We start from the raw sequence: 14,530 nt of genomic DNA, 5'->3' as shown, positions 1-14,530 counted from the left end.
ATCATAAACCCCCCGAAGGCAAACATAACAGCACGGGAAAATGAACGCCCCATCCATCAAAACAGACATTAACTATCAATGAGTTAACGACGAGGGTATTGTAACAATTTAATCTGCAGCTGGCAGATATTCAAAAAGCAGCTGTTTATGTTAATGATTGGTAAAATGTATTTCACGCTTTAACCAAGACCAGTGGTTGGAAAAAAAAACAGTAGCAGCAGCTAAACAACGTCGGAGGGGCCTAAAGATGTCGTTAGCAGCAGGCACATGCAGATGGAAGTGCCTCTCCATTTCCCTAACGACCGCACCATAGGAAGAGAAGCAAGGTCTTCTGCATTGATTTTCCTCCTGGGTCCATGCTGTGTGTGTGTGTGTGTGTGTGTGTGAGGTCTCAGCAGCCTTCCTAATGGGATGTGTTGTATACAGGGGGGGCCTGGGAAACAACAGTGTAACCAAAGGGAAGAGCAGAAGGAAAACAAGGACCCCTCCCTGTCCGTGTATGGGACAAACATGTTCGACGCACACACATTAACACACATGCCTCCTCGCTCTCCTTTCAGCCTGATCTGGGGGTTGAGCCAAGTTCCCTTTTGGACACCTTTCTCTTAGCGTGCTTACGTCTCATATTTGAAGAATATGTTTTGATGTCAGATCAGACAGCTGCTCCGCTCGTGCGTCCGCAGCCTTAAGTTTCAAATTAAGAGGAAGATGAGGGCCTCGTCTATCTCTGTGTACAGTCGCTTTTCCTCTTGTTTATTGGCCAACATGCCCCGTGGACCTAAGAACTGCCAGCCAATGACAGGCCCGAGGACGGGAGCTGGCACGGTGCCCCCAGCTGGAGCAGGTGCAGCCAATATAGGAGATAAGGAGAACATGCTGACGGATCTGCCGATCAACTTAAAAACACTGATTGAGGCGGTTGATGAGAGGCTACTTTTTGGCTGCTGTATTACACGACACCCATGTGGGCGTGGGTGGCCCTGTTTGTGTGGGATTAGAGGTGGGGTGGGGGTGGGGAAGGGGTAAAATAACGCGTGTGTGTGTGTGCGTATGTGTGTTAGTCAGCTTTAGTGCCAGGGCTCCTGTGCGACATCGTGGAAAATCCTCCTCAGCGGTTTCCTGTGGGTCTCCATTATCAGGCCTCGTTGATAGACCAGCTTTTCCCCCTTACTTCCTGCCTCTCTTCCTCCCCTTCCACCCCACTTCCCCTCCCACACTCTTCTCAATCACATGAATCACCGCTGCCACAGAGAGGGCGAGGGGCTGGAAGCAGCTACAAACTGCACTCCTAACTCGCACACAGTCAGTTTACGCTGTGTGGTTTGCGCTGTACAATGAGCTCATCTCGTCCCCTCGATGCCACGAAAAGCAATGCCCGTTAGTCGCATGCATCACCGCATCATGCCGGGCTCCATTTCATTATCTTGCTGCGCTCACTGATGCAGCTGTGCACGTAGAGAAGTACTTGAGACAAATGTTGAGTCACTTGCACATGAGTCCATTCCAACCTTCCCTGTTGGATAGGAAACCAAGATGCCAGTCAAGATGAAGCTTGTCCTGTTTGTACACCCCTGGCAAGCACTAACAACTGGTGTCTCACACTGAGCATAGGAAAAAAAAAAAAACAAAACAGACAGCTCAGGATAAAACTTGAGTGATGACTCTGTTCAGCGATGAAACAAGAGTGATGACATTGATTTACCTTGTCAGGCTGGATGTGTCAGATCCATCTTTCCGGGCGTCAAGCTACGCTCTTCTGTCCAGGCAACAGCGGTTCAGACGGACAGCATCTAACGAGGAACTGTTGGTAACAACGGGCATGGTTTATATATGACGACTAGCGAGAGAAGTGACTGAAAACAACAATGGCATCTTCTGAAGAAATCCAAACTGGAGAGTATATTTGATTGGAAGTACAGCAAAAATGGCACTGAAAGCTCTTATCGACACGAAAGATGTTCTTCTCTTGACCGGCCTCATCAAGAGTTTGATTTACCAGCTGGCTCAGTTGGTGGTAGCGCTCTCCTACTGTTGCTTTGATTGGTCAAAGTTAGGCCGTGATCGACGATGAGAGTCGGGCGGTTTGTCCAATCACCTGCCAAGTATGTTTGGAAGGGTGTGCTCTTATTCTAAGACATCTTCACAGATTGTTCTGTGTATCAACTGGTAAAGTTGACACCAGATGCCAAAGAACCATGTCGACTGACAGGATAGAAAATTATTACAAGATTTATTGTCATATTGGAGATAAATAATATCATAACAAAAAGCCCATTGTCACTGATGGTTGAATGTGGGCTAAGCTTCGCATTGAACAGATCTGACAGCTTTATTTATTACAAGCTAGCTGAGGTTTGCAAGATTGCGCACTTTAAATGCTAACTGGCATGCGATAAACGAAGACTGACAAAACCTTTTGGCACGTCAGCCTGAGATAGTTAAAAGACTTTTAGCATCCAGAAAGAATACAGAACTCTGACAAAACTGTGACGCCAGGATGACATAATATTGTAACAGAATACATCACAGTCCTTCATAAATAACACTGGCAGGGATGTACGTCTGCTTTTGGATTGCTGTTGTTTCTTGTACGCAGAACTAACACCAGTATGTGCACATTGAGAATACCACGCTAGCATCTTTTGATAGCTATCTGAAAACCAGTACCTGGTGCTATGTGATGTAGCGCCAAATTGTGTTACGCCCCTCTGAACAGAGATCGTACCTGCTAAACCCAAGTTACCGACAGCAAGAACTGGCATTTGTGGGATGGAGTGGTAATGACCAGGCACTATTTTGCCTCTCAAAATGATCTTGAAGTTGTTATTGCAGGGTCTAATTGTTGCATAATGTTGCATTTCTGTGATGAAACACAGTGTTTTGGAGTGGAGGGTGTTTCAAAACACAGAGCTTTGGGGTCCCGCTCCTTTTCAGCAGTGGTCAGGCGACTCTTGGCAACCAACGTTGTTACCAGGACAACATCAACAAACACAGTCCCACCTGATGAGGATGGGGGCTGAAAGATGGCTGGCAGTCAATAAACACACACAGTGAGGTGAAAGGAGAGTGAGCTTGAATACTTAGGATCATTCATTTCTATGTGAATTACTGGAGAGTGGGAAAGTAAGAATGACAAAAACTAAAAGACTTTGTTGTTATTTTGTGTGTGAATCAGAAGGAAAAGGGTGGACAGAGAGAGAGAGAGAGTGTGATTGCATTTGTAAAGGTTGGAAGGCTAAAACATGACTAATCTTGCTGCTTCCAAAACCTCCACAGTAAATCTTTCTTCGAGCTCCCCATCAATCCCGTGCACATGTGGAGGACTGATCTATGGCAGCGATCGCAGTGCCTTCCAGGGAAGGTAGGGCTGTTGTTCGCTACAGGACGTGACACGGGGCATGTGTGGGGGGCCTGATAGAGAGGCAGAGGCCGATGAGAAAAGGAAAGAAAATAAAGAGAGGGAGGAAAGGGAAGCACTTAGGTGTGCTTGATATCCTATCAGCGCCCAATACCCATCTCAGGCATGGAAAAACACCATGAATGGGATTCACTCTTCGGCTCAAATGAGAAAGCCGGAGCAGGCTGAACACATTTTTGGGCCGCGGATGGGAGCGAAGATCAAATGGTGGATGGATAAAAGCTTGGAAACAATACACAGTTCCCCATGTGTCCGAGAGCCAAATACGCAGCGGCAATACGAGTTCCTTTTTGTTCTTGAAAATGCTCCTCAGATGTTTTGACGCAAGACCGAGAGTGGAAGGGATGGGGGGGGGGGAAGAGGGGGGCGGCAGGAGACAAAACAAACAGCAATTAAGGTAGTTTGTGAATCCGTTTGAAAGGCCTCATGATCCATCCTTTAGGAAACATCTGCCATATTGATGTATGAGACCAGGAAAAGACAAATTCCTTCTATCCCTGTAAAACAAACCTTAGCAGCGGTGTGTTGCTTATCTATCCATTCCTAACCTGACTGCGTAACTCCGGCCTTCATCCACACTTGCATTCAATAAGACGTACACACGGCACTCACACACAAGGCCTGTTTTTTGCTACACTGAAAAAATATATTCCTCATAAACATTTATAGTCTAAACACAGATAACACCGCCCCTATCGCTTTGCCTTCAGCTGGAAATTCCAGACAACCGTCCTGTGGGGAGAGAGGATAAGAACATATCTTTTCAAGCAGAAAGCTCTTGCTTGTCTGGGGTAAGAAACATTTTTCATAATCCCCAGAAAATGCTACAGTGTATATCTCCCATCTAGACATAATAGGAATGAAAGAAAAAGAGTTCAAGCATCTATCCCTGGAAGTCCCTGAGAGGAAGCAGACGAGGCGCAAAATACTGGATTTACTGTGCGTGACGGATGAGAAAGATGCTGACAATAGTTTCACAAATGTATCGCGCACTTGCTCTCATAATGCCAAATGATAGTAAAAGCAGAAGTGTGGAAACACAACTGTGCCGTTTATTCCTACAAGTCTTCAGGGAAACATTGTCTATAAATCTGGTAAATCAGGCTGCATGAAACGCTCGAGTGCGCCTTGGAGAAATAAGAAGATAAACAGGAGACCCCCACGGAGAAACAAGCCTGACATGGTGCTTTCATGGGCATGTCGGTGTGTTTACACTCTACATTAAACAACACAGCTCGGTCATGAAGCTTAAAAAAAAACTGCACACAGAGGAAAAATCCAACATGGCGGTGGTTTGGGTGGATTGTTGTGCTGTAAACAGAGGAGCAGGCTGCAGTGTGACTTTGTTTTTTATGTCAACACTGAGATGTTCATCCAGAGGACCAAAGGACACACACAACCACACACACATAAACACACACACTTTTGTCTCTGCCCTTTGACCGGCTATTTCATGTCACCTGTTCTAAACGTGTGTGACTAATAGGTTTGACATAGTTTGACATTTTGTGGCAGTGACTCACTTTCTTCCTGAAAGAACAGTGAAAAGATTGACACCACCCTCGTGTAAGTCTGGTAAATACAAAGGAACCACTTTATTATGGAACCCACCGCAGTTCTCACAAGACCTGCCAAGATCTGCCCATGATTCGTTGGCAGCGTTGCTTGTGTTCTCTACACACATGATGTCTGTCTTCTTGTGGTTCTGATACGGTAATTTATGAGCTGTAGTAAACACAACTGTGAAGCTGTGGTGGGATCTATACTAACACGAAGCTACCACCAGCACCTGGCTAACTTAGCTTAGCACAAAGACTGGAAAAAGGAAGAAACAGCTAGCCTGGTTTTGCTTAAAGTAAATAAACCCACCTAGCATCTATGAAGTACGCATTACATCCTATTCAGTATATTTCTAAGAGTTTTATAAGTTCTTATTTGTTTATTTGAGAGTCCACAGTGTCTTAGATAGGAGGATTTTGTTTCCCTTGGATAGAGTCTGGCTAGCAATTTCCCCCCCACTGTTAGCTAGCTAGCTTACTTAGCTTAATTTATCTAAGTGAATCAACTACGTCATACTTCGCATACAGACTTGAGAGTGCTATCAAGCTTCTTATCTACTTCTCAGCAACAAGGTGGATAAGCACATTGCCCAGAATGTCAAACGTTTCCTGTTAGAATTCAACATAGTTGTGGTGAATATGAATTACTCACAAAAGAAAAAGTTAAGTAAAAGCAATCTTTTACTTTAAGAATATAAAGTAAGACAATTTAACAGGAAACAGATTTAGAAAAACATTGATAAAGAGTAGAAGAAGTAGTTCTGAGTGAGACTGTGGTTCTCCCTTTTTCTCTTGCACTTAAGATTTATTTCCCTGAAACTCAAATGCAGATTCAGTTGTACTTTGTCCTGTGTTATGTTCAACATGAGTCACGTACCATCCGTTGTTTCTCTGCTGTTAAATGACAGAAACTGAGAGGCTGAACTGATTCTGAGGAGCTGGAAATGTTTTTTTTTTTCTTTTCTTCTGCGCAATACTTGATTCTCTCAAGTGTTTACAGAAACATCAAGCAATCCCGATCCAAGATTACACAGCAATGGCTGGATGAAATATCAAATTGATGGATGTAAACATTTCCAATTGGACCAGACCAAGATTTTTACATTTTTTACCTTGGCGAACCCAAATATCAATGTTCACCGTCCCTTTTTCCATTCTCTTAAATCCAAATTCCGACTCCAAATGTATAAACTATAGTGCAGAGTTTATAAACTAATAAAAGCACAAGATGAAGACATGAGCGGTAAAGATGCCAGTCTAATAACCCTGTTCCAAAGTTTCAAATAAAAGCTTTTGCTGAGATTAATGATATATCAACATGTGTAATTGCATGGCAACCAAAAGGCAACAAAACAAATGCGGCATGTTGTATATGTGGTGGGCTTTCTGGCAATTTTGTGGCATGCAGCGACATGAAATGAGCACAAAAGTAAATATCACAAAGTCACAGAAAATTTACTTTGATCATAAATAAATAGATTCAAACTTTGTGTTTATATGAATTAATCTTTCTCCTCTGGCCTGTTTGCAGCTCTTTGCTCGTTTCAATAAAAGCAGGTTAATTTACAGAGTAATTTGGCCTGCAAGCACGACTGTACAGTTAGATCAGAAGCCAGACTCAGACAACGTTGGCCAAAGCAAAGATCCATCTGTCCGTTCCTTGCTGAGAGGAGTGTGCAGGGCATAGAGTGCACACACACACACACACACACACACACACACACCTCCCATCACCAGCTGGATCGGAGAAAGCGGCACTTGGGGAACAGTTGACACGCTGATCTCTTTAATGGTTACATCCTCCACACCCAACACCCGAGACACTGAGACACACGTGCTTTCATTCGTTTAAAACCGACTGACCGAGAAAATACATATTGCAATACCCCCCCCCACCCCCCAACACACACACTCACACAGACACACACCCTCCTGCACTCACACAGATTTACACACACTATCCTGTTAACCACCCCCACCTCCATGCAATCAGAGGCTCAGAATAGGAAGGAGGGAGAGGAAGCGGCCCTGCATTCACAGGCTGGGAACAAGGAGAAGGAAAAACAGCCGGAACCTGGAATTTACGGAGGAAAAAACAACGGCCATCCAAAAATACCTCAGGACCATCTCCGCAGATAAACAGAAATATCATTACTCTCATCCTCTACCTCAGGACAGTTTTCCTTACATACTTCCTTCATCGCATCCTCTGCGCCTCAGCTCGGCTGCTGGCCACCCAGCATCGAGGAAACCTTCATATAGCTGTTGGATAACTGCTCAGTGCGATCGAGTCTTAGATCTTTCTTTACAGGCTTCCTCCGTCTCACACTGGCCAGGAAAGCCACACAAGAAGGTCTAACGATGACCCTCATTAGGCCCTGAGCTAATCAGTGCTAAGTGGGGCCATTGAGTCCTTCCGACAGCAGACCTGAAACCCCCAGACCAGTGGTCATCCCTGGTGGGGGAATGAGTCCAGTCTCTCACATGTTATACCCTTTTCACGCCCCTTCATCTTCCTTAAGTGGTGTAATAAGGTTTTGCATTGAAAAACAGCTGTGTTCCCATCTAACTGTGGAGCAAGTTTGAAGAAAACCTTTTGTAGAAATGAGGAAATGTTACAAAAAGGAAATGCAGATTCGGCATGTTTCTATCACCTGTTAAATGTACATATATATGTGTTGTGCATATATTTAAGGAATCTTTGACCTATGTGACCATGATTCACTGTGAGGAACCATTGATCAGCAGGCTAATTTCCACACATTAATATTCATTAAGCGCTTAGCAATGACCACTTATGGTTTAATGTGGGTGTGGAAAGTGCAAGATATCCGGCCGATCCATGTGAATTTGATTTTGGAATTATAAAATTAAATTGTGAACTGGAATGCGTACGCCAGGTTGTATATTCGAAATATGTTTTGCCGTATGTTTATTTTGACATTTGAACGAAAGGAGATATTCGGTGTTGATTCTCTGCAGCGTTTAATAAATGAGGCTGCCAACAGATATAAGTTAAGTCGGTTGTCAAAGCTGCGGTGAACAGCACCGTGACAGAGCCCTTCCTGCGGCTGCGAGGTGGGGTTCACTGACCCTGAGGTCATTTCCTCTGACCTCTTCTTCCTGATTGATTCAATTTCCTAGCCATTGGTCTCCTATTAGGATGTTCTACTAGACCTTTACCTCCTTTTCAATATCCCCTTCATTTGTCTCCAAAAAAAAAAAGACAAGTTGTCACGCCGTCCACTTTGTGTCACTAAACTCTGTCATCCTATACGCATGTGATGTCAGTTAAATGCACAATTCCATCCCTTTGCGTTTGCTCCTAACCCTGAAAAACTGCCAATAACCTTTAAATGACATAATTGACCTTTCGGCGACAGTCACGTCATCTGTCGGACTCAAGCGGAGCATTGTAGATGTGGGTCTGCAAAACACGTGGTGATTGAGTCATCTCTCGTTTACCTGAGCTCAACGACAACATGCAGGATCAATTATTTTATTTTTTTTAATCTGTACTGTACTGCAACTGTAATGTTTATATCTGGTATCTAATTCAAACCCAATCACCTAATTGTCAAACAACACATAAAAGATCAAGTAAATATGTAATTCAGTACAATTTATAGCCTGTAACATTGATTGTGTCATGATTCATACACAACTAATATGACGTATTATTTCCATAATATTACATAAAGAACTTATTTATAAACGTGTGACTGTGAAATGCTAAGAAGCTAACAGTCATTTTAGAAGCATCAATAATGAAAGTCGTGTACTACATGAATGTCACAAATTCTAATTCATGCAATCACATTTATGTAAACTTACATTAATTACATTTGTCAAGCAAACCCTGTGACATATGTTGCAGACAGTTCAGTAGCAGGGACCATGTGACCACTATTTTGCCTTCAGGCTGCTGCCTGTTTAAGGCTCCAGGCTGACTGCTGCACAACACAAGTACCGGGTAGATAGCAGTAATGCTTCTGCAGTATGTGCATGATGACGTAGACACTACTTTAACATCCTGCATTAGGTAAGTGTCTATGATGAAAATACTGAGATGTGTATAAAGGAAATGTGTCAGGCTGGTGTTAACATCAATAAACATCTCAACCCAACTCAGACCCATTTCTATACGTAAACACAATTTGCTGTCTGGGTAAACTAGTTTTGAGGACTGCACATTGGTTCATTCTGTTTGTTTTTGTTGAGGTTTATTCTCCCATTGACTTTGTGTATTTGCTTGTTCGTGCAACCAGCCACTGATTGAATCTGACAAAAACCTCTGATGGGAGATAATACATCCCAAAACTACACTGGAAAATTGCATCACATGGCCCGAGGTGAGGTTTTTCCATTTTGTATTTCCATGTCAATATGACTCAACAACATGGATTGAATTCTGGATGAGTGATGTATTTCATCATTGCGCTGCTGAATGCGATAAACTTCACTTTTAGTTCATGTTGGATGAGGTTTTATTCTATGGGTCTTCTGTTTCACATGGAACTGTTATTTACAAATTGTATAATCTACGTGTATCTGACATGTTGTTTTTTGTAATTTGCTTAGTGTGATTTTGTTAGTTTGTTGTGTCCAAGCAACACATATTGCATTTCAGTCCATGGGAGAGATATCCCTTCTCTGTTGCCTGAGGATTATTCAATTCTTCCCTTACTAAAATGTTTTTTAAGGGGGGATTTAATTCACTCAGAAAATCGAGGGTCTAGCGACAGAGGGTGCTGCATTCTGTACAGACTATAAAGCCCCTTGAGGCAAAATGCGATTGACTATATAATGAAAATAAAATTTGAGTTTAAACCTCATCAGCGTAACTGGAACATTTTTAAAGAATAACTCCACAACATTCTACATATTACAGTGTGTTTACAGGGTCTTGGGGAGTACTACTACATAAATGAAAAGCAGTAGAAACCTTTGGTGTCACCAGAGGAAACTACATGTAATTTCATGAATTGCTTCCAGTGGCTAAACTGCATTGTGGGTGTATTGTGGGTAATGTGAACTCCAGGGTCTGAAAAGACGGTGACATCTTTGGTTCGGCTGTATCAATTTTGATCATTTGTTACCCACAATGCAATTTAGCCACTGAATGAAATCACTGGAGGCAATTTATCAGACTACACAAACGTTCCTCGAGACCACAAGGATCGATGCGTTTTCACACACTTACCTCCAAATTTGGAGTTTTTACAGTTTTTGATGAAACTGAAGGAGGGACTGCTCCATGAGTTGAGACAGTTCTCCCATTCCTTAAGCCAAACTAGCTATTTACAAAGCCATTGTATGACATTTGAAAAATGCATTGCCACAAAACTGAAAACATGGCTGGTTTTTTTTTAGCTCATGAAAACATTTCATTTTTGGAGATATGTGGTTTTTACTGGAAAGCGACAATCCGCAGAACTACTTCTCAAGACCTGTAAATGCAAATTGGTGAAGTTACCCTTCAGTGAAATTTGGCCAATAGGAGACCTTACTAGAAGTACATTCATACAGATAGTTATTCATGAGGTTTTATATATGAATCTTGAGGATTGTGCAGCTGTTTAGCAAAAACTATAAACCGCAATGTTGCCAAAAATAAACAACTTTAATTTGCCTGTCTTTTTTCTCTCCTACACTATTGGCACTCAGCCTGAGGTGGGCGAAAGAATTTCTGGGTTTTGGAAATTACAGTTCAGGGAACGCTTTATGAAAGAACCAAATCTCATGTTTGCTTGGATACACTGCAGCTAACAAACATTTCCAGGATTGCTGATTAACTCTGGAGGTCAGCCACAAAAAAATAAAAAGCCATGACCAGTTGCTGACGCAGCTATTCCTCTGATTGCTCTCTTGCTTTCACTAAGTGGCGTCTTCATCTGCAGCAGATTCTGTTTATTAGTTTTAGTGTTTGACATTTTCCCAACGCAACGTCTTATTCAAACAAGCCTGCCCCGAGCACGCTGCTGTAATCACAAACTCCTCTTTTAAGGTAAATACAACTGGATAGCCTGTCAGATAGGCATTTCGCAAAACTGAGTTTGTGGTTGTTAGGTATGGCATTCAGACATGCGCACACACGCGCATATGTTCATACGTGTTTGTGTGTGTGTGTGTTAGCCCCACTGAGAGCGTTATTACAAAGAGCCAATAGGACCGAAGGACCACACTCTAGCACATCCTGTTTGACTTGACCTCAGAGGATATTCTCCTTTCCCAAGCAAACAAACTGCCGGGCTTTTGGATCGTACCAACGTCGGAGGGGAAGGGAGGGGACGGGAGCCTGGGGATGTCTCTGGTGGGGAATCAGTGGGTAGAAGAGAGTTTTTGCAGAAGAGCTGCTGCTTTGCCAAAAAAGCAGGACAGGTTTTAATCTCTGAAAAAAACAGATAGCTGTGTTTATAAGGTCACCAACAGTGGTTAAAAAACACTTTCCACAAGAATGTAATTTTATATAATACAAAGATCTATTACTGATATATGGTAGTCATGAAGGGTTTCTGCAGTTTAAAGTCAAAGGATAGACTCACTCAAAAATGAAAATTCAGTCTTATCTACTCACCCTAATGGGGATGGAAAGCTGGGAGATGGTTTGTAGCTCACAAACCATTTCTGGAGCTTCACAGCAAAACAACTTTGCAAACAAAATCCTTAACAACTGAAGTAGATGGTGAATTGTTTCAAAATGTTAAAAACAAACTGAAGAAAAAAAAACACAAAATGGCTCCATACAGCTCGCCCTATGTGATGCAAGTCTGTGGAAGCCCAGAGATCCCACATTCATATGAAAAGATGCTATTCACACCTTTTTTAAATTGAAATCTTCACTGTAGCTACTAAGCTTAGTTGTGAGCTGTTCGCACACTCTGTCTGAAGTGGGTGCACAAGCTCGACTGTGCATTGAGGGTGTAAATAACATGTTTTCAGAGTCCCCATCTCCTTCTGTTGTTTAAGAGAATGCTTCATCCTTGTTTTGCTGCAAAGCTCCTGACTTTCCACTGACATGAGGGCGAGGGTGGGTAGATTACGACTGAATTTATTTGTCAACCAAACCCTGTGTCATATGTTGCAGACATCAACATATTAGCTGTGCTCGGACATGTTTATTACAGTTTATGTTGTCTTGGTTACTGTCAGGTTTTCATAACAAACACATCTCAATGTCAGCTTTGTATTAAAAGTGACAGAAGTGGCTGAATGAGGCTTCCTGAGCATGAAGGCAAAAAACAAGACTCCTTCATGTTGATCACAGGTGTCATGTCAGTCTTGTGCTCACCCCTTCAAAGTGTTATCACTGAACTTCATAACAATTAATGTTAACTTTAAAATCTGATCCATCTTTAAGACCTGTCAACAATTTAGGGCCTAAAATTCAGATTACGGAAAATTGATGTTTGTGAAACTGTTTATGAAAGTGGTTGCAGGTTATCAATTTTTTTATCAGTTAAACAAAACATTAATAATTTAAGCATTGTTTTATTCTAGTCAATGGATTTTGTTAAGCCTGTTTTTACACTGCCTCAAAAACTGGACCCTAATTAGACACCCACATTTTACCAAACCTCCCTCCAGCCTGCTCCATCTGACCCTATTGTATCGCTGACATCCTAGCATTTGTTTTGCTTTACATATTATTCAAAAAGCCGCCTCCTCCTCTATGGCTGTATCTGATTAATCCATTATTTGGTTAAGTCGCTCTACCCCACTCCCTTCGGTCTCCCCATGGTGTTTTCCTCGGCTAACGGTGGGCCAGCCTGCTTCTGCTGCTGCTGCTGGGAGACTATTGGGATTAATGCTGCCGACTGACACTAATCTCATTGTGGTTAAGGCTTTGGAGAGACTGTGTACACCCACTTCACTCTCACTCCTAAACACTCGCATTTGTGGCACCAATCCGCTGGGACATTCGTGCCCGCGGAGGGATTTGAGTAGTGGATTCTCTCACTCGCTGCTCTTCTAATGGGTGTCATAGATTTCATTTATAAATGAGTGATATATGAACTCCTAAAAAAAAGTGAAAATAAACACGTGAATTTCCTTTAGGCGGGTTAAAAAAGATAAATTCTTACTTATTTATATTAAACACACAAAACAATACAATACATTTGGTATTAACTGTGTTGTTTTTTGCTCACCACATGACCACTACACTAATGTATGTTCTCGACGCTGGACTACATGCTCATAAATTCGTTCTGAGCTTTCATCACCAGCGAGTGGTGTGAGCCCTCCACTTATCTGAATGAATAATGACGGTTCTCTGTTCACACTGAATGATAGTCGATGCTTTTATCAACTTCAGGAGCCGCTGTCACTAAATTTAGCCTATATAGCCCGTGTGTTTCCATGGTTACAAGAGTTGAAGTGTGGAGAAGGCAGCAAATTTATACAATCTATATATTCTGAGACCACGTCGGTGATCACAGCGTGTGTGTCTGACTTCTGAAACATTTCCACCTGGGTCCCATAATACGATCCCACCTAAATGTAGTTAACTCTGCATGCGGCATCCAATTTAAAGGGGTTTTCCAAAACTCTCGGCCCGCTTTCTAGAAATGCACTATATTTTTTATTTAAATTGAAACATAAAGTTTGATATGAATCCATAAAACTGGGATAGCCTTTTAACAATTCACTACAACCCTGAGTGCTCTGTGCTCGGTTTGATTTTCACCAAAATGGGTGAAAGTGAATCCTGCAAAGCCCCTCTTCAATTACACTCACTCCCAAAGCCATTATTTATAGCCTGACAGCTAAGACACCTTAATTCAATTTAACCCTTATTGTACTTCGATTGAACATTTAAATAGTCACATATACCCCATGTGAAGTTACTTAAGTTGACCTCCACCCCCTCCTCCAGATCTCAGAAAAGGTGACTTTTGGTGACGACAACCTCCCTGCAGTGAACAGCCCTGTTGGTTCATGTTGCCAGTGTACTCGTCAAAAGGCCAGGTCAGTGCTGGTGCACCGCTGTTTGTAGTAAACAGCAAAAAGTCAAAGAAAGGAAAAGAAAGTTCCAAAACAGAGCGTGGGGGAGAACATCATCAAGGCAGACACATGAGATTCAAGCGCCATTATGATCCTGTGAAGTCAAAATGTCAACTAATGAACTGGAGAATTTGTGTCTGGTTTTAGATCGTGAGAAACTAACTAACCTCTGAATAAAAACACTCACTCACGGATTCATTTACAGCATATTTCAGTTTCTTAAATTAACTTCAACAGACGTTTACTCTGTTGGGTCCAGCTAACAGAAAACTAGAAACATGCTTCCATCAGATCATACGACTTCAGCTTTTAAAAAGCTTTACAACATTTAACTTTCATTTGGCTTTCATCAACGAGGCCAACAGATCTTAACTACTCCACCTCTGCAGGTCATTTCCTTCACCTGCAACCAGAGCAAATGAGAAATCCAGAGAGACTCCGACCTGATGACTGATTTTCTTTGACTTTCTTTTATGTAGGTCACCGGTGACTTCCTAAAAGGAGCTCTCTCAGGTGTTGCTCAGAGGGAGAGGGCGCACAGCCGGGA

General features: G+C 42.4%; 1 long non-coding RNA gene across 1 annotated transcript in view; it reads right to left on the bottom strand.

Annotated features, from left to right (window-relative positions):
• The window catches only part of LOC119012708, a 76,294-nt gene that overhangs the window by 51,113 nt on the left and 10,651 nt on the right, over nt 1–14,530 (bottom strand). The window contains exon 2 of the long non-coding RNA XR_005072572.1: nt 1,703–1,801. This is a non-coding gene — a long non-coding RNA (uncharacterized LOC119012708). The remainder of the gene's footprint in view (nt 1–1,702; nt 1,802–14,530) is intronic.

Source organism: Acanthopagrus latus, chromosome 22, assembly GCF_904848185.1.
Source record: "Acanthopagrus latus isolate v.2019 chromosome 22, fAcaLat1.1, whole genome shotgun sequence".
Lineage (NCBI taxonomy): Eukaryota > Metazoa > Chordata > Actinopteri > Spariformes > Sparidae > Acanthopagrus > Acanthopagrus latus.
Note: the sequence above shows the minus strand (reverse complement) of the source record. Positions and strands in the feature narration are given on the sequence as shown.